Source organism: Papio anubis, chromosome 13 (genome assembly GCF_008728515.1).
Source record: "Papio anubis isolate 15944 chromosome 13, Panubis1.0, whole genome shotgun sequence".
Lineage (NCBI taxonomy): Eukaryota > Metazoa > Chordata > Mammalia > Primates > Cercopithecidae > Papio > Papio anubis.
The window spans coordinates 17,937,863-17,959,303 of NC_044988.1; the positions used below are offsets into that span (position 1 = coordinate 17,937,863).

Consider the following 21,441-nt stretch of genomic DNA (forward strand, 5'->3'; position numbering starts at 1 on the left):
TACTATCGACATCATCATCTCATCATCACCATTTTGAATCTAGCTGGGACTTCTGTAACACTAGATTTCTACCAAAACTCAATTTTTTCATCATCACAATATAGCAAACACAGCATTTAGTTTCTTTTGGGGGAGAAGTTTATAACTTTTATGTTATTTACTATTAGGTGTCAAGTTGACTGGGTTGAAGGATGCCTAGATGGCTGATGAAGTATTGTTTCTGGGTGTGTCTGTGAGGGTGTTGCCAGAGGAGACTGACATGGAGCCCGTGGACCGGGAGAAGAAGACTCACCCTAAACGTTGAGTGCACACCATCCAATTGGCTGCCATCGTGGCGCCAACAAAGCAGGCTGAAGAAGGGGATAAGCAGCTTGCTGTGTCTTCTCTGTCTGGCTCTTTTTTCCCATGGCCTGCGGGAGGCTTGCTTCCTCTCTTGCTCTTGGACATCAGACTCCAAGTTTTTCAGCCTTTGGACTTTGGGACTTGGACCAGTGGCCACCTGGGGGCTCTCAGTTCTTCAGCCACAGACTAAGCATTGCACTGTTGGCTTCCCTGATTTTGAGGCTTTTGGATGTAGACTGAGCCAGTCTACTAGCTTCTCTGTTTCCTTAGCTTGCAGATGGCCTGTCGTGGGACTTTACCTTATAATAGTTTGAGTCAATTCTCTCTAATAAACTCCCCTTTACATATATATATCCTATTGGTTCTGTCCCTCTAGAGAACCCTGACTAATATACTTCCTAAAACTCAGTTGTTAATTGATTTAAAATTTTAAAACTTAAAAGAGTGTAACACAGAGAATTGCTTATTATAGCTTATCACTCACATACTGAGACCAATATTTTCTTTCTAAAAGATATCCTAACTAGAAGATAGTCTTAAACTTTAATCATGAAAGATAATATCTAGAATTAAAGAAAATCACACAGAAAACATGAAATTTATTGTATTACAAAACTCCTATCCTGGAAAGAAACACCTCTAGTAATACCGGTCTTCCCTGCCTACCATCCAAGGCCCCATGCTATACGTCCAAACACTAGGGGGAGAAAAAGTTACTTTTCAGGCACAACTCCTCAAATTAAAATGCTAGGTATTGTGTATGAATTTTTAAAATCTCTCTATTTTTCCACATGGGAGAGATATGATATGTGGTTATATTGAGAACATTTATAAAACTTTAGACAGAGTATTTGGAAGGTGGCCTCACTGAGAAATATTAGAAAAGGTACAATCTGCCAAAATAATTCTCTGAGAAACTGGAAATCAATAAATTGAAATAGAGAAAAGTGGACATAAAATTGGAACCCAAATTTTGAGATTTATCTTCTGGGAAACAGAACTGGGTGAAATGGACAAGTATTTTTCCTTATTATATTTTGATAGTTTAATATAAGCTTGAATTATTGTTTGTAGACTCTGGGCCATTGCTTCTTGTATTTGTGTGTGTATGTGTACACACACATATTTGTTGTTTTAAAAAAGAGGGCTTCCTGCTATTTTATTGAGGGGTACTGAAAATTAAGCTTTTTTCTTTTTTTATTTTGAAATGATTTTAAATTTATAGAAAAGATGCAGAAACAACACAAAGATCTCTCAATCTTGATAGTACTCCTCAATCAAGTTCCCAAATATTCTTTTAGTGCATTTATTTTACCATTCTCTCTGTCTGTCTTTCTCTCTGTACACACAAACAACACACAATATGCATAATATGTGCATATTACTATATACTTTTCTGAAGCATTGGAGAGTAAGTTTCAGACATAGTATCTTATTACTTTCAATGTGTATTTCCTAAAAACAAGGATACTCTCCTATGTAATCACAATTAAATCTTTACAATTAGGAAATTGACAATGATAACATATTACCATCCAATCCATAGACCCTATTCAAATTTTGCCAATTATCATAACATTCTTTATGAAGTCCAGGATCCAATCCAAGATCACATGTGGCATTTAGTTGTCATGTTTCTTCAGTTTTCTTCAATATGGAACAGTTCCTCAGTCTTTGTCTTTTTAAAAAAAAAAAAACGGAGTCTCTCTCTGTTGCCCAGGTGGAGTGTGGTGGCGCCATCTCGGCTCACTGCAAGCTCCGCCTCCCGTGTTCACGCCATTCTCCTGCCTCAGTCTCCCGAGTAGCTGGGACTACAGGCGCCCCCACCACGTCCAGCTAATTTTTTTGTATTTTTAATAGAGACGGGATTTCACCATGTTAGCCAGGAGGGTCTCGATTTCCTGACCTTGTGATCCGCCCGCCTAGGCCTCCCAAAGTGTTGGGATTACAGGCGTGAGCCACCGCGCCCGGCACCTCACTCTTTCCTTGTCTTTATTACCTTGGTATTCTTAGAGAATATAAGACAATTATTTTGCAGAATGTTCCAGAATTTAGTTTCATCTCATGTTTTCTTTGTGATTTATACATTGTATGAGGAAGTACCATGTATTGATGTTGTGTTCTTAGTACATGATTTCTGCAGGTACATGATGTTCGTTGTCTCATTCTTGGTGCTATTTAAGTCTTACCACTTTGTTTAGATGGTATTTTCTGGGTTTAGAATATTTAATATGTGTTTTGTATGTATTAAGTAATGAATAATTAAGTAATTTGTGGGGAATAGTTTGAGACTATAAATATCTTCTTTCTCATTGAGCTTTCACCCACTAGTTTTACCATCCTTTGATGACATTTGCCTATATAAATTATTTCTATAATGGGTGGTAAATGGTGATTTTGTATAATCTATCATTCTCTTTACATATATGTTATTCTGCTATAAGGTAGCGCTATCTGTCCATCTATCTACCCATCCATCTATCCATCCATTCATCCATCCGTATATCATTTATCTTATCTATCTGCCTACCATGTATACCAGTATTGGCTCAGAATCTTCTTTTACGCAATGAGTTACACTCCAGTATTATAATTATAATACTTGATGATCAAGTTGTCCCAGGCTTTGTTAGTAAAAGCCCTTTCAAGCTGGCTTTTTTGTCCTTTTGACTTGCCCTCACAATTCTTTGAACATGCTTTTACTTTCTGGCACAAGATATTCCAGGCTTATTTTGTTGTTTCCCTGCTCTAGTCCTTGATTCAGTCACTTACCAAGGACCTTTGGTTTTTCCTTAGTAGCAAATGCTACTACTTTGAAATCAACACCTGAGTACCCTGGATATTTATTTCTATCAGGGTGTCATTGCATCTAGGCCCTTTTTGCAGATGGAGCTAGAAAAGATGTGCCTGTATACACACACCCACTCGTGCACACCTACAGCTCTGTCTATTTCTGTTTATGTATATTTAAAAACCATGATTCTACACTGACACTTCCAATTCCAATTCAGTACTGCAGGTTTAATTGCAGCATTCATCTTTCTATATTTGTAATTTCTTCTCCAAAGGTGAGAAACCTGCTTGCCATTATTGTCGATTTATTCATTTATTTGTTCAACACCCCTAAGTAGTCAATACTGTGATTTCACAGGCTTCTTCATCAGCCCTAACCCTGCCAACCACTCCTGCCCCACTGAATGTGCCAATGGATTGCTCAGCTCCAACTAAGGAAAAGAAGAAGGAAGTTGGATACTTTATACCCTCTATATTGTCCATTAGCAACACAACCTAGAGCTAGGATGGAGAAAGAAAACGCCAAAATGCTAATGAAAAATGTTCAGATGTATCACATGTTAAGCATACATGATCCCAAATATTTTGCCTGATTTGTGCTACGTATGCTATTTTCCATGTTGTATAGGCTCTGGTGCTAGTGTTCATTTATAGAAATCTCCATCAGCTGTACAAATGGCAATTTAAATACATTTAACTATGTGCTAATAATCTCATAATCCAATTTATCATGTATGATTGACAGACGAAATTATTTGGGGCAAAAGCTATGATTTTATTGTTGTAAGTTATTGTGAATGCTGGGCAGTGTAGGGCATGGCACTAGCTACCACCTCCCAGAAATGTGTAAGGACTATTGAAGGTTCCTTGCTCTTTTTTCTTCTTCAATATAAGCAAAGTTATTTATATCATAAAGTTGAAAGTTGGAATTCCACCCTTGCGTATTCTTTTTCCTCAGAAAGATGTCTTTCTTTCTAAGCATATGATACACTTAAGGATAGGCGGTGTCTCCTTTGGACATCTGTGTGCCAAACATGCATTGTAAATTTTTTCCCCTTAGTAACCAGGGGTGAAGTTCTCAACAGTATTTGTTGAGGATGGTAAAAGATTTAAGAAGAAAACACATTTTTACATCTTTCCCTTTTCTTTCTCTCTTTTTTTTTTTTTTTTTTTTAAGAGGGAGCCTTGCTTTGTCACCGAGGCTGGAGTGCAGTGGCGCGATCTCGGCTCACTGCCTCCCGGGTTTACACCATTCTCCTGCCTCAGCTTCACGAGTAGCTGGGACTACAGGCACCTGCCACCATGCCCGGCTAATTTTTTTTTGTATTTTTAGTAGAGCCGGGGTTTCACCGTGTTAGCCAGGATGATCTCGATCTCCTGACCTCGTGATCCGCTCACCTCGGCCTCCCAAAGTGCTGGGATTACAAGTTTGAGCCACCGGGCCGGGCCTCCATTTCCTCATTTTAGAGTAATACTATCAGGGAAATGAAGATGAAACATAGAAACTTTGGTGAATAATTAAGATCATACACACAAGCATATCCATGAAGTAAAATATTTTCTGCAGACCTCCCCTCACCTTTCCAAATCATAGTCATAATATACTGAAAATCTTAAGAATGTTAAAGTGATATGATGACCTTGAAGTAAATGGCCACTTTATGGAAGATATTACATAATTCTGTATTTATATGTTCATAGTCTTTGATGACCGAATAATTACATTGAAGTAGTTTCATCTTACAGTGTAGTATTGTCTTTTTAACTATTATTAACAATCTATTTCAAGGAAATATATGAATGAGTCCACATCCTCACATTCATTGAATACTGTTTTTCTTTTTTGTAGTTAAATCTTCTCAAACAAACTGAGTCCTCAGAACAGGAATGACAATTATCATGAGTTTGTTATTCTAATGCTTGACTTTTCTTTTCTTTTTTTTTTTTTAAGTTCAGAAAACCCATTGACTTTCTGAATTGAAAAGTTTAGCTCTGGAAAATGTATCATTGAACTTAAACAAATTTGTGTAAATAATTATAGACATAATGGTAAAGTTTGGCCATTGTCTACTATAATACCTACAAACCATTATTTTTTGGTTCAATACTCAGGCAGGTAGGGGAATGCATATTGTAGAACTTTGCTAATAGAGAATCTTTCTGGAATAGATTAATAAGTATCCAAGAAGCACTTGGACAGCTTTAAACAAAAGTGGCTCCAGATTACAGATGGATTACTTGATGGCATCTATACTCCAATGGGTCAGTCTAGAAATGTTCCATTAGTCAATTGAAAAGGAGACTTTGGATTCAGCAAGGCATTATTACAGATTGATGGAAGTTGATTAAATAGGAATATCATCAATAGCTTTTACTTAAAAAGATCATATTTTATTTTGCTTTATTTTTTTAAAAAATTATTTATTTATTTATTTTGAGACCGGGTCTCACTCTGTCACCCAGGCTGGAGTGCACTGGGGTGATCACAGCTCACTGAAGCCTTGGCTTCCCAGGCTAAAGCAATCCTCCTACCTCAGCCTCCAGAGTAGCTGGGACCACAGACATGTGCCATCATGCCCAACTAATTTTTGTATTTTTGATAGAGACACGGTTTCATCATGTTGCCCAAGCTGGTCTCAAACTCCTGAGCTCAAGTGATCCATGCACCTCAGCCTCCCAAAGTGCTGGGATTACAAGCATGAGGCACCATGCCTGGCCTTTATTTTGCTTTCTTAACTTACAACAATAATCCAATATGTTACTGTACTATAGTGTATAGCACTTTCATACATATTACTTCATATACATTTGCACGAGCATATTTACAATAGGAAAAGTAGGCTAGAACCTTCAAAAAGTTACATTCAAATAGAAGGATTCACAAAGTAATCTGATAATTTCTGCTTGCAAAGTCTGGTGGAAAAAATGTTTCTTAGGGTACAGGACATCAAGACTATAAGAATATCCACAATAATCTTCCAATTTAATATATCTGCTATTTTTCAATCTTTTCTTTTTTTAGTGGGCTTTTTTTGTTGTTCTTGACTTCTTGGTGGTGGGGAGGGCTCTAGTTTCATTTCAGATAAAATGTAAAATATACATAATTTTACAAGATAAAATGGATAATTTTTCTTTGGAATTACAGAAGAATGAACTTAAGTGTTAAAAAATAAATGTTGAAGAAACTTTTCCTTCATAATGATCTCTTATCATTGGGAGTCTTATTACTTCTAGTTTTACTGATAAGAGTAAAAATTAGGCAAAAATATGACCGAGGTGCTGCACTTACAATGCCCAGAGAGCAGGCCAAGGTATGGAGCGATTGAATATTTTATGGTGTTAGGTTCAGGATTGATCATCTCGGACAGTTGGCTGAGCAGTCCTGGTGCAGAATAATTGGGTAGAGAGACCTGCAGGCAACATTTCAAGGAAAAGATTCCAGAAGTTTAAATTGAAGAGTTGGTTCTATTTTTATTTCACTTACAAATGCGTGATTTCCTATCCCCTGTGCTATAAACAAGAGGCTGCAAAGTTTTCCAATTAAAATGGAAAACACTCAGTCTGGGTCTATGGGGCACCAGAACCTTCCTCCTCATGGAGCCCTGCCCCCACTCACTCAAATACTCAGAATGTTTTGTCCATAACCTGCTACACATTGGGATTTTTGGAACATTGGAGATGTTTGACTGAATGTTTTAGTTTTCAGACAGATGTTTTCAATTTATGTCCAAACTTGGAAGATTAGCAGGGATCATTTTTTGTATATCATCTTAGGTATCTTTCAGTTGGTCTAGTGATAATATTCTTTTTACCTGTCCTTAATTTTACTAGCAAAACCAGTAGTTCCCAGAATTTTAAATCTCAGAACCTCTTTATATTCCTAAATTTGTTTGAGAACTCAAAAGAACTTTGGTTTATGGGGCTTTATCTATCAATTTTTACCATACTGAAAATTAAAACTTGGAAATTTTTAAGGTGTTTGTTAAATTATTGTAAAATAGCAATAATAAACCCATGACATGTTAACGTAAATAACGCTTTTTTTTTTTTTTTTTTTTTTCAGATGGAGTTTCTCTCTTGTTGCCCAGGCTGGAATGCAATGGTGTGATCTCGGCTCACTGCAACCTCTGCCTCCCAGGTTCAAGAGATTCTCTGGCCTCAGCCTCCTGAGTAGCTGGGATTACAGGCGCACGCCACCACACCCAGCTAATTTTGTATTTTTAGTAGAGACGGGGTTTCTCCATGTTGGTCAGGCTGGTCTCGAACTCCTGATCTCAGGTGATCCGCCCGCCTCAGCCTCCCAAAGTGCGGGATTACAGGAGTGAGCCACCATGCCCGGCCAAATAACATGTTTTTATCAACATAACTATATTGTCTAAAACAAAAACATTGAGTGAGGAAATGACACTATTACAGATATTTTTGCAAATCTCATTAATGTTTGGTTTAATAAAGGACACTTTCTTCATTCAATCTAATGTGACATCTCACATGCCATGTAGCTTCTGGAAATCACCATACCTTCATAAGATAATGAGAGTAAAAGAGGCAAGATAATATCATGATCTTAGTATTAGAGTTTTGACCTCATGGCTCCTCTGAAAGAGTTTTGGAACCCCTACTGGTATCTGGACAATACTTTGAGAACTGCTGAGATAAACCAAGCTGAATAAAATTATGATCTGGTTAAGTTCCTTGGTTCAGAACTGTGTAAAGGTAAGAGTTTTGACTGGCTCCTTAATAGTAACCACCGAATATGGTTTTGATCTGTGTCCCCATCAAATCTTATGGTGATTTGTACTTCCATTGTTGGAGGTGGGGCCTGGTGGAGGGTGATTGGATCATGGGGGTGGATTTCTCATGAATGGTTTAGCACCATCCCCCTTGGTGCTGTCGTCACAATAGTGAGTGAGTTCTCATGAGATCTGGTCCCTTAAACACACGTGGCACCTCCCTTGCCCCTCTCTTGCTTCTGGCTCCTGCTGTGTAAGATGACTGCTCCCTCTTTGCCTTCTGCCATGATTGGAAGCTTCCTGGTACCCCCCACTCCAAAAGCAGAAGCTGCTATGCATCCTGCATAACCTGAAGCACATGAGCCAATTAAACCTCTTTTCTTATAAATTACACAGTCTCAGGTACTTCTTTATAGCAATGAAAGAATGGCCTAATATACCACCTCAGTGAGGCTACCTTGAAAGTTCTCTCTGAAATAAGCATTCCCCATTCTCTATGTTCTGAAACTTAATGCTGTGTTTTTTCCCTTTGTGGAACATATTTCAAGTTATAATTTTAAAATTCACACCTTTGCTTTTCTTATTATGTTAACTTGATTCTCTCCCTCCCCAGACAGACTATAAACTTGGGTGTTTCTGCCTCATCCATTGACTATATGTAGCATTCTGCCTAGCAAAAGCTATACACAATGTCAAAAATATACAAAAAATAATCAACTTACAGTTGAATTACTGAACGTTTTAACCCTGAATTCAGAAAGCATAAAGATGTCAGTTATCCATATTCAGTAGTTATTTGCTGATTTAATTAATGAATAAATTAGTGATGTTATTGCTTTTCTCACTTATCTTTGTGTTCTTTTTTTTTTAGAGTCTTGCTCTGTCACCCAGGTTGGAGTGCAGTGGCACAATCTCAGCTCACTGCAACCTTTGCCTCCCGGGTTCAAGTGATTCTCCTGCCTCAGCCTCTTGAGTAGCTGGGATTACGGGTGCCCACCACCACACCTGGCTAATTTTTTTATTTTTAGTAGAGATGGGGTTTCACCATGTTGGCCAGGCTGGTCTAGAACACTTGACCTCAGGTGATCTGCCCGCCTCGGCCTCCCAAAGTGCTGGGATCACAGGCATGAGCCACCGAGCCCGGCCTATTCCTTAGTTCTTACACTGAGATGACAATGAACATAGGAGACTTGTAGTAAATACATTTTCATTAATTCATTCATTTCAGACGAACGTTGTTTTAGAGTGCCTCTTATATACTGGTCAAGTTTGTAGGATAAAAAGATTAGTAAGACATAGTAGCCATCCTCTGTGATATTTCTGTACATAATAAGGCACACTAAAAAAAAAAAAAAAGACCTAAATAGAAAAAGTAGGTCCTGGCAGGAGAAAAGTAGGTCCTGTCTCTAAAGTGAGTGAAAGCTTGATATATTCAAGGAACTATAAGTAAGTCAGTACATACGAACCATATAGATTGCAAGAGGACCTGGCTCTGTAGTGCAATGGATAGTGCATTGGACTTGTAGATTACAAGAGGGAGCTAGGAAGCAGAGTAAGATATGAAGCTAGAGAGATCTGTAGATCCCAGGACCCACAGGTCTTAGGTTGTGTATTAAAGAGTTCGGAATTTATCCTGAAGGCAAACCGTTGTTCCGTGGATTTGTTGTACCTATCTACAAGAGAAAGCTGTGGGCTCAGAGACATGTCCACCAAGCTCTGAGCCAGTACCTCTATTCTACCACTTGCTATGAAGATCCAGGGCCCAGGAGAACTCATAAAACTCAAAACTCTTAGCTAAATTTGCTCAGGGATGTCTAAGCCTTATTATCGTATAAGAGACACAGCACTGAATATCAGTATCCTGGTTGAAAGAGGTTATTGGCCCCTTTACAAAACATCTGCAGAAAGCCACTTGATGCCACTAATTCAGAAGCAGGTACCAATTATTTTGCCAACATATATTTCTCAGTAACATAGAGGCAAAATGTCTAAACCAAAGCTTTGCTAATTAAATCCAGAAGCACGTATAAAGAATAATGGAAAGCAAGTTAGCTTTGTCCAGGAATGCAAGATTGGTTTAACATTCAAAAAGTCAATGGATGTAATTCATTTCATTGATAAAATAAAGAAGAAAAAACATGATTATATCCATAGGTTACTAATAATATTTGATAAAAGATAACACTTATTCATGACACAATTCTTAGTAAACTAGAAATAGAAAGAAACTTTCTCCATCTAATAATGGATATCTTCAAAAATATACAAATAATCCTTAAGGTTGAATTGTTGAAACTTTTTATCCTGAATTTGGAAAGGCATAATGATATCAGTTACCATCACTTTTACTCAACATTTTACTGGAGATCCTAGTCAGCAAGAAAAATGAAAGGTATAAATATTGAAAGGAGAGGGGAAAACCATATTATTTACAGATGATGAGATTGTTTACATTGAAAATCTGGAAACTCTATGTATAAACACAGAGCAATATCAAAGAAATTATTATACTTTTATATATTAGCAAAAAATTATCATGTACAAAAACTGAAAAAATACACAGGTATAATAGTATAAAAAATAAAATACCCAGGGATAAATTTAACAAAGTATGTATAAAATTTCTGCACAGAAAACTAAAAAAAGATTAATGAGATAAACTACCTAAATAAATGAAGAGTCATACCATTTTTAAGAATTAGGAGACTATTGTTTAAGATGTCACTTCTCTCTAAATTTATCTACAGGTTCAATAAAATGACAATAAAAATTTCAGATTTGCCAAGAATAGCAAAGGTAATCTTGAAGAAGAGAAAGAATGTTGGAGATTTTATGTAAGCATTTATTGAGACTATATTAATTAAAACAGTATTGATGCCAAGATGGACAAATAGTGAAGAGAAAAAAGAGCCCAGTGACAGATTCACATAAACAATTTATTTACAACAAATGTGCCACTGTAGTGCAATGTAAAATGAGGTGCATTTTAAACATAGTGCTAGATTAATTTTATATCCCAACTTAAAAAAATCTTGGCCCCTAATTTATGCCATATACAAAAAAATCAATTCCAGAAACATCATAGAACTAAATGACAAAGTTAAAACCATGTGGCTTCTTAAAAGAGTTTTTTTTTTAACCTTCAGTTAGGCAGTTTTTTTTTTTTTTTTCTTTTTCAAATCCGGGAGTGCTGCTAATAGCCATAAAAGGAAAGATTGATAAATTGGAATGAATTAAAATTCAGAACTTTATTTTATTAGATGATCTCATTTAGATAATAAAAAGACTAGTGAGAGAATGGAAGAAATTTGCCATATATCTCCAACAAAGAATTCCTATGATTTTGTGGATCTATACATGTATCTTATCTGTTAATCTATGTCTTCTGTATATCAATAAGAAATAAATAGCCAGCAAGAAAATGGCCAATAATTTTAACAACCATTTTATGAAAAAGAATATTCAAATGACCAATAAGCATATGAAAAGGTGTTCAACAGCATTAGGCATCTGGGAAACGCAAATAGAATCACATAGAGTTATTACTATACATCCACAAGAATGATTACAACAAACTCAAACCCCAAATCCCCAGAATATAGCAAGTGCTTTATGGTCTTAGAGTAACTGAGAATTCTCATCCACGTTGAGAAACAGTTTGGCAATACCTTCTAAAAACTAACAATATATTTATCCTGTAATGCAATAATTTCCCTCTTAAATATACAGTCATGCATCACTTAAACAATGGGAAAATGTTCTGAGAAATGCATTGTTAGGCAATTTCATCATTGGTACAGCCTACTACAAACCTAAGCTACACGGTCTACCCTATTGCTCTTAAGCCACAAACCTGAATAGCATGTTACTGTACTGAATACCACAGGCAGTTGTAACACAAAGGTAAGTATTTGTGTATCTAAACATAGAAAAGCTATAGTAAAAATGCTGTATTATAATCTTATGTGACCACTGTCATATATGTAGTCTGTCACAGAGTGAAATGTCATTATGTGGCACATGATTGCATTTCCAACAGAAATGTTAAGAACGTGCACTGCAATGTGTACAAGAATGTTTATAACACCATTATTCACCTTAGTCCCAAACTGATGAAAATCCAAAAGTCCATTACAAAGTGAATGGATTAATTGTGAAATTATAATACAGTGGAATACTACATAGCAATGAGAATAGCAACAACAACATAAGACGAATCTTACAGGTAAAAGATTGAGTGAAGAAGACACAAATGAGTCTACAGTATATGAAGTCTACACGATGTAATACATTTATAATAAATAAAAAGACAGGTTAACTGATCTTTGGTAATCAATTTTAGAGCTCCTTTGATGTGGGGTGGGAATAGGGTAAGTAATGATTAGAAGTGGGTATGAGAGAGGTCTCTGGTTGGCTGGTAATTATTTAAATCTGGGCTGTGTGGTGGTTGTGTTTCTTTTGTAAAATTCATGAAAATAGATATTTTAAATTTGTACACTTTATGGTATGCATAATAAAATAAATTTAAAAATAAAAGAGCAAAACAATACAAATCTTTTGTTTTATACCTAGAATACAGGCATATATTTAAGACTTCCTCCTATACTACTGATTTGTTATATTACTCTGTCTCAGAAATACTTTTATTAAAGATCTATGTTCAATGTAATGGATTCTTGATTCTCTTATGATGGGGCAGCCAGTACAGAAGAAGAGTACATTGCAGTGCTTGGCTCTGTCTGTGAATGGGAACAGACCACTCTCCTCAGTTTGAAAGTTTTATCAATGAGTTTGTGGACTCTCTTGAGTCTCTAATTCTGCTGTTGCTTTGTGTCCAGCTAAACAATTATTTCGCATAATAGCTGATAAAAAGTATGTTAGTAAACATGGCAGAAGTGGGGCAATAGTGCAAGTAAGACTAGCAAGTGTGATTTTAAAATTCAAGGGTGATGGTGGCTTTCCCTTGAGGTGCTCTCAAGGGAAAAATTTGCAGGAGGGGAAGCAGGGACTAAAGATCAGGTCACAACTGGGATAGGCAGATGGCAGGCAGACATCCCGGCAGACAGGGAGAAGGACTACAATGGCGTGGCTGATATCCAGAAGAAATAATGTCCCATGACTTGTGATGATTTCAAGGGAGTTCAAGTGAATGGAGAATCCATTCAAATATTTATTGAGTGTCTGCTCTCAAACAGGGACTATTTCAGGCACTGTAAATGATTGAACATATGCCGTATATTCAATACATAGGGACCACACCTTCACACTCTGTGGTGCTGATTTATTTAGCATTCCCATTTCCAACAAGGCATCTCCTGTGCTAATGAGAGTATGATTATGTCTTTTAAAAAGCATACTTTTTATTTTGAACATAATCTATTATATAATCTATTACTGACTTGTATAGAAGGCCTGGTGAGGGAGAAAGGGAATCTTGATTTGTCCACATTCATGTCTAGCTCCTCTAACAGCAACGATCTGCATTTGTAAGAAATTTAGACAATTAATAGTGACCATGAGTTACAGTAAAATGCACCAGCTTATATGTGACTTCTACCAATGTCAACTAAATGTAAGATTTGCCTGTATAGCATAGCATGAGTTAATAAATAATTATGTGTTAAATGGCCAGCTTTAGAATCTAGTCTATTTGAGGTTTTTGCATTTTAAGTGGTGTATTTAATTTGTACATATCCTGAAATTATAAGTGTCATTCTGACACGATGCATTTAGCAAAGTATGTATTCTTATGCATGGAAAGTATATTTTAGAATGATGGAATGACTCCTTTAAGCACATACATGCACACACAACACTGACTGATACCATAATTATATTGTGGCAATCCTGTGCACATTGCATACTGTGAAATAGTTTCATTATGTCTGAAGACCCAAAGATTTTACAAGTAAAATATAGGCTATGGTTGGTTTCTTTTTCATTACAATATAGAGTAAGTGCGTGTGCAAGCAATGTGTAGAAGTGACTCCCAACGAAGAGTCAGAAACTAGCCATATAAAGTGGTGACCATAGGCTGGACTTGTAGTCAGAGCTGAATATGGAGTTAGATTCGGTTATGTATTAGCTGTGTGGTCTTAGCAATTTACCTAACCTTACTCAGTGAAGCTCAGAAAGAAGCCTCAGTTTCCTTCTATGTAAGATGAGGAATATAATAGTACTCATCTCTTAGGGTTATCGTGAAATTTACTTGAGATGAAGTAAACCAAAATTTCAGCCTCACCATAAGCATTACCAAAAGGACTATGGATTTTTAGGAGAAGCTTCTATGCCAACCAGATTTATTCTACTACTCTCTGCTGATTATAAGGGTCTCTCCTTATTCAAGGTCCAGTCATGATGAAATCCTTCTGAAAAACTGCAGGACATTTTTACATTTCCTAGAGAGGATGGAAGCTCCTGCTACAACGTCCCCACTCCTAGCCTGTATTATCTTGGGTGTCACTGTGAGGTTTAAATGAATAGATGACATTTTGTGCCATGATACAATTTAATCACCAAGCAAACTGATAAAATAGATTCAGGGGTTTAGAGTCATTAAGAATGAATGACTGGGCCGGGCGTGGTGGCTCACGCCTGTAATCCCAGCACTTTGGGAGGCTGAGGCAGGTGTATCACCTGAGGTCAGGAGTTTGAGAACAGCCTGGCCAACATGGCGAAACACCGTCTCTACTAAAAATACAAAAGTTAGCTGGGCGTGGTGGCATGCGCCTGTAACCCCAGCTTCTCAGGAGGCTGAGGCAAGAGAATTGCTTGAACCTGGGTGGTGGAGGTTGCCGTGAGCCAAGATTGCGCCATTGCACTCCAGCCTAGGCAACAGAGTGAGACTCTGTCTCAAATAAATAAATAAATAAATAAATAAATAAATAAATAAATAATTGTTAGCCAAAATCCATTTCCCATCTATGTCTTTGGTAGCCAAGCCTTGAACTTCTCATGAGCCAGTTTCATGAATGCTTTAAAATTTAACAATCTATTTGCGATTCAGGGTCCATAGTTGAGCATATGTGCTAAATTTAATTTTTTTTTCTAGAGCCTAATTGTATACTCCTGAGACTCCACCTCATCCTATGCTCTTTCATTCATTTTGCATGTCTCATTTGAATTATTGTATCAAAGATGAATATTCCAATACTAAGTGAAAGGGGGAGTAGAATTCTATCTACTACTAGGGGGGAAGAAAAGTCACAACTGGAGAAAGCAAACGGAGACACAAAGAAGTAAAATGAATTTCCCTAAATTTATGTAAATACTTGTTTCTATATACTGTCTGTTCAATCTTTGCAGCCTAATTCCTCCTCTTTCTGCTATAGGAATTCAGACAAGGCTTTCTCTTCAAAGGTGAAGATTACTCTTCATTGAAGAGTCCTTAGAGCTTCTTGGTAGTTGGTTAAAATCCGAAAACATTACAGCAATCTCTCATCCAATCAAGAAAGAGCAATTCCATAACTCATTTCTGGCTTCTCTGAGAGTATCTCTGTGCCAGCAAAAGTACCATTGCTAGGAACATCGTTACTCTGCTTTCCTTCCCTCAAGTTTCCACTTCCTTCTGGTAAAATAACCAATATATTAAGCCACTCCATCACTAACACCACTGGCACCATGGGAAAAAAAATGACACGGTTGTTGGCAACACTTGTTTGCTCACTACTGTTTAGCTGGTTAGAAAGTGGAGAAAACAAGAGGAGACAAGCAAATTATGTTTGAAATGAAACTGACTTTTATCAAGCCAAGGTTTGTCAAGTTTGGTATATTCTTTCTTTTGCTCTTACTCACCCCAAGTTTTCTTTGCAGTCTGAAGATTGCCATTTGAAATGCTCTTTGAGGGACGTGAAGTCAACCCCGGATCCAAAGTAGCTTTGATGTTTGTCAGGAAAATGCTGGAGTTCTATATACTACAGTTTCCACAGGGCATGAAGAACTCCAACTTCAGATAACCTGCAAAAAAAGTCAGAGAGCAATTAAATGTAAAAATAAATTCCTTTGATAAAACAAAAAGAATTAGTGTCTTTCTCTCAGGCTCATTTAGAAGATTTTCCAACCTTTCTTCCATAAGAAATATGTAGGCATTAAATTTAGTTATTATTTCAAACAGAACATTTATATGTCAATTGAAAGAAATATGTATAGGGTGAAGTTGACTTTAATATCTTATTGAGCAATGTGACAAGAATTTGAAAATGCATAAACTAACCACGGGATGACCTTTCAAAACTGAAATGCATAGGTGCAGATGACATTTTCTCATTCAATTACTTATTTTGAAACCTAAATTAAAGCACACACAACACCAAATTAAATATCTCCTCCCCAGAGTGAATATCTCAATCATTTACAACTAAGCAACTTAAACATCCAGTAATCAACAAACATTAATATGTAAATACTTTGTTTTAATAAGCCATAAACATTAATAAGCAAATGGCTGAAATTACGCCTGCTGAAATGATTCATCTGCAACCCAAAATATAGAATAAGGGCTGCAGAGAAATAAAACTGTTAAATTTGATTCTGAAAACATTCATGTGAGTTTGCATAAATCCTCTTTATTTTCTAGTGAATTTTTTTCAAGATTTTTTTTTCCCCCCCCCCGCTAGGAGCCTTATGAAACTGAAATGTCAAGTGAGGGTTGCTTCATATCATGTTCCGTCAATCAAACGAAGGGAGGCTTTATGCATCTGTTGCTAGTATATTGGCACTTTTTGAAGAGTGTTTCGGTGGGAGCGAGAATAAATAAAGATCCTTCAGGCACTTTCTCATTTATGGATGAGGAATCAAAGCAGTCTGAAACTTCATTTTCCGCCTGATACCCTGAAGATTGTTGGCTGATAATTCTGGATGGAACAGCTTATCTTGGAGGATTAGGGAGAACATGGCCTTCCTATTACTTCTGGCTTCAGCCTATTCAGCTGGGTAGACTTTGTCACACAGTATCTGGGCCTTTACATATGTCACTAATCTTATCTATATCTTTTCAGCTCCTTCTGTTGGAGCTGTGGTTTCCCGTGCCTAACCCTCTCATTTCTTCATTACACCAGATGTATAGGCATTAGCCTTTCCTAACAACCTTTCTGCACCATGTCATTTGGTAATGGTGAGTTTTGCAGATGTGAGGCTTTCATGAGCAGATTGGGGTAGGATTTTATCCCAAATCTTGAGACTCTCACATCAGTTACATTAAAAAGCTCCCTGCAGTCCTGAAACAAACTCATTTTTCCTTTTTACCAAATCCACATAACAAAATGAAATAATCTCCACAGCACATTATCTGTGCAACCACTAAAGATAACACGGACCTCTCCCTTGCATGCCTATGGGTACATGCCAGGTTGTCACTTCTCTCCCTCAGGTACGAGACAGTGGTTCACCTGTGGAACAAATATTAAATCCTTAGCGTGTGTAAGACATCAAGAAGCCAGGGACATGATTTTAAAACTGACTCTGTCCTCAAGATGTCTACAATCTAGTGGGGGAAATGTGAACTCACACAAATAACTACAATGTGAGGTAAAAAAAAAAAAAAAAGGTACACATCCAGGAGAGGCACAGTAAGTGCTTGGATAGTTCATGAGGGTCAGATAAGCAAGAGGAAGAATCTGAGAATGCTGGGTGAAGGAGGTCGCATTTGAAAACAACAAAAGTATGAATAGCTGTGATGGGGATCAGGAATCTTCTAGTTTCTATTTCCCAGTTATTTTCAGAATAAAGGATAGAATTTCAAAAGTGGTAAGAGAGTTAGCAACTGAAGCCAGAAGAGACCTGTATAGTCTGTACTTTTCCCCCCATCAAATATCCATTTTCCACCTTACTCTCATATTAACCTCACATTTAGTTGAGCACTCTTCTCCCCTGAATAAAGACCACATTTGTCAGCCACCCCTGTAGCTCTGTGAGACCATGTATGTGTTCTGCTCAGTGAGATGCAAGTAGAGGAAATCATTTTTAACGTCAGGGATGATATTTTCTTCTTCTCTTCTACTCTTTTGTTTTATGGAATATAGATATGAGGGCTGGATCTCCAGCAGCCATTTGGAACATGAGGATGAAGGCCACACCCTAGGAATGGTAGAGTGAGAAGCTGGAAAAAGCCTGGGTCTCTGGCTGTGGAGACTCCACACCGGTTTTTCCAATTGATCTCCAGTCTGCTTTTATACAAGAGAGAAACAAACTTCTGTCTTCTTTTAGAAATGATTTTTTTTTGGTCTCTGGTACTCATAGCCGAGCTGCCCTAATCAGTACTCACTGCTAAAATCCTAGTTTTTTGATCATTTATTATACAATGATACCTAATAAAGTTTTTAGTTTCCCCGTGTAGCATTACAATGACATGACGCATCATCCACAAAATATTTTTTGAGTTCCTGCAATGTTCAGGGCATTTTTCCAGGCAAAAAGAACAAAAACTATGAAACATAGATTTTACTCAGAGGGTTAAAACATGCTTGCTAATAGGTCTATATGCAGTCATTAACTGAGAGTATGGAGGAAGGAATATTCCTCATAATATAGATGTTGAGAGGAGACAGCAGACACAACTGCAATGGGATTGCCAGATAAAACACAGGATACCCAGTTAAAGTCAAATTTCAGAATTAAAAAGTGAATACTTTTTTGTATCACTAGATCCGAAATATAGGATGGGACACACATATATTTCAAAAATTATTTGCTGTTTATCTGAAATTCAAATCCCAAGTTCAAATTCTAAATTTTAATCATCCTAAACTTTGCATGGGATATACTTATGCTAAAAAATAATTTATCAATTTTCTGAAATTCAGAATTAACCAGGAAACAGTATTTTTATTTGCTAAATCAGACAACTATCAACTGTGAGCCTCTGAGACGTCTTCTAGAGAAGGTCAGAACTAAGCTGTAGAATGAGGGAATCAATCAAAAGACAGGGATGGGGCCATCTTTTTCAAAGCGTGGCTCATGGCCATGTATCAGACCTCAGGCTAGGGCACCAGATAAACATGACCCATTTTCTTACAGTGTCAATTTTACTCAAAGAAAAAAAGGTGTAAAATAATATTATACTCAACATTGAATAGAATACAATATGTGCATGTTTTTTAATATAAAGCAGGATTTCTTAATTTCAGCACTTGACCTTTTGAGCTGGGTAATTCTTTGTTGCAGGGAAGTGTCCTGTGCATCGCAGAATGTTTAGCAGCATCCCTGGCCTCAACCCCCAGATGCACAATTCCAGTTGTAACAACCAAAAATGTCTCCAGACACTGCCAAATGTCCCCTGTAGTTGGGTGGAAAAGTCATGCTTGGTTGAAAACTACAAATATAAGGCATGATATTTCTAAAAATATTTTGCGATTGTGATGAAACATTTTGGGCTTTGTCCTTAGAGTGTCAACCTTATGTGTTTATTCCCCTCATCACTGAGGTCCTTTCGTGGACAACTGTGAGATATAACCAAAGAAACAAGATCCTTAGTGCCAATTTAAGCAAGGATGTTACTTTTCTTTCTGATTTATAAGTTTCTTTTCCTTGAACTTTCCAGATTGTAAACTCCTTAAGGCAAGCACAATTCATCTACCAGAACCCCTAGACCCAGCACATGACAGGCAGTCCATCCATATGAACTGAACTGGGGAACAAAAGTTTTCAGTTTGCTTAGAGAATTCCAGGGATGGGTGAACAAGGCGGGGAGTGGGGTTTACGGGGAGTGGGAAGGGAGCAGTAGTAGGGAGGATGGTCTTTAAAATGACCTCAGGTCAATTTCTAGGTGAAGGCAACACAGTCAATATTAGCAATATGTAGGATTGATTTCAAGAGCAGAAGTTTAACTTGAATGCAATCTTGCAGATATTTTTCCCCAGATGCTTTAACATTTGTTGTTTGGAGTTATTGACCATTGTCTGCGCTTCCTGTTTTCACTTGAAAATTTCTAGTCTCTCCCCACTTAGTCAGACGCAATGTTTCCTCTAAACTGTATGCCACTGTGGTTGTACCAGTCCTCAATTACCACCGCCTAAGGCCTCTATTTGTAATCAGCCATCCACTCTGCTTTTCTGGCAAGAAAAGCACACCTGAAATGAAAAAAAAGCCTCTAGGCAAGTACAGCATACTGATAAGAAAACAGCCAAAGCTTTTGACTCTGGGCTGCACAACCAATTTCTCCATGGTGACAGGAGAATCCAAGAGAAGGATGACATTTCTAAGAAGCATGAAGATCCAAGTGGAAACAACTTGAATGGTATAAAAAGATAAGATTGTGTGTCTGTGTGCACGCTTTTGTGAGTGTGTGTATATCCGTGTGTATTTGTGTGTGAGAGTGTATGCATGTGTGTGTGTGTGCATGCGTGTGTGTGTGCATGCATGTGCGTATGTAGGCCTGTTCTCATGCACATTAAAAAGAAAACTGCAGTAACTAGATTTTTTTTTCTTAGATCTAGTTTGTTTAAGAGCTGTTGCCATAAAGATCATGAACGTAGAGAATGGATTTTGCAGGCATAAGATGTTATGCCTGAAAACAGTTCTTCCTGCTTAAATGGTTCTCACTCTTAATGTTTATCTGCTTCTTTCTTTTTTTTTAAAATTATACTTTAAGTTCTAGGGTACATGTGCACAACGTGCAGGTTTGTTACATATGTATACATGTGCCATGTTGGTGTGCTGCACTCATTAACTCATCATTTACATTAGGTATATCTCCTGATGCTATCCCTCCCCCCTCCCCCCTCCCGCCTCCCCACAATAGGACCCAGTGTGTAATGTTCCCCTTCCTGTGTCCAAGTGATCTCATTGTTCAGTTCCCACCTATGAGTGAGAACATGCGGTATTTGGTTTTCTGTTCTTGCGATAGTTTGCCGAGAATGATGGTTTCCAGCTGCGTCCATGTCCCTACAAAGGACATGAACTCATCCATTTTTATGGCTGCATAGTATTCCATGGTGTATATGTGCCACATTTTCTTAATCCAGTCTGTCACTGATGGATTGATTTGGGTTGATTCCAAGTCTTTGCTATTGTGAATAGTGTTGATTCCAAGTCTTTGCTATTGTGGATAGTGCCGCAATAAACATACATGTGCATGTGTCTTTATAGTCTTTGCTATTGTGAATAGTGCCGCAATAAACATACATGTGCATGTGTCTTTATAGCAGCATGACTTATAATCCTTTGGGTATATCCCCAGTAATAGGATGGCTGGGTCAAATGGTATTTCTAGTTCTAGATCCTTGAGGAATCACCACACTGTTTTCCACAATGGTTGAACTAGTTTACAGTCCCACCAACAGTGTAAAAGTGTTCCTATTTCTCCACATCCTCTCCAGCACCTGTTGTTTCCTGATGTTTTTAATGATTGCCATTCTAATAGGTGTGAGATGGTATCTCATTGTGGTTTTGATTTGCATTTCTCTGATGGTGAGTGATGAGCATTTTTTCATGTGTCTGTTGGCTGTATGAATATCTTCTCTTGAGAAGTGTCTGTTCATATCCTTTGCCCACTTTTTGATGAGGTTGTTTGTTTTTTTCTTGTAAATTTGATTGAGTTCTTTGTAGGTTCTGGATACTAGCCCTTTGTCAGATGAGT

General features: G+C 37.3%; 1 long non-coding RNA gene across 3 annotated transcripts in view; it reads right to left on the reverse strand.

Moving 5' to 3' along the window:
- Positions 1–21,441, reverse strand: part of LOC103878441 — a 71,302-nt gene that overhangs the window by 32,677 nt on the left and 17,184 nt on the right. The window contains exons 4-6 of one of the 3 annotated variants that reach the window (XR_002517657.2): positions 15,663–19,140; positions 13,268–13,346; positions 5,789–6,545 (exon numbers count right to left, since the gene is read on the reverse strand). This is a non-coding gene — a long non-coding RNA (uncharacterized LOC103878441). Of the gene's footprint in view, positions 1–5,788; positions 6,546–13,267; positions 13,347–15,662; positions 19,141–21,441 lie in introns of those variants that run through there. The other 2 variants (XR_638630.3, XR_002517656.2) reach the window with 2 other exon arrangements.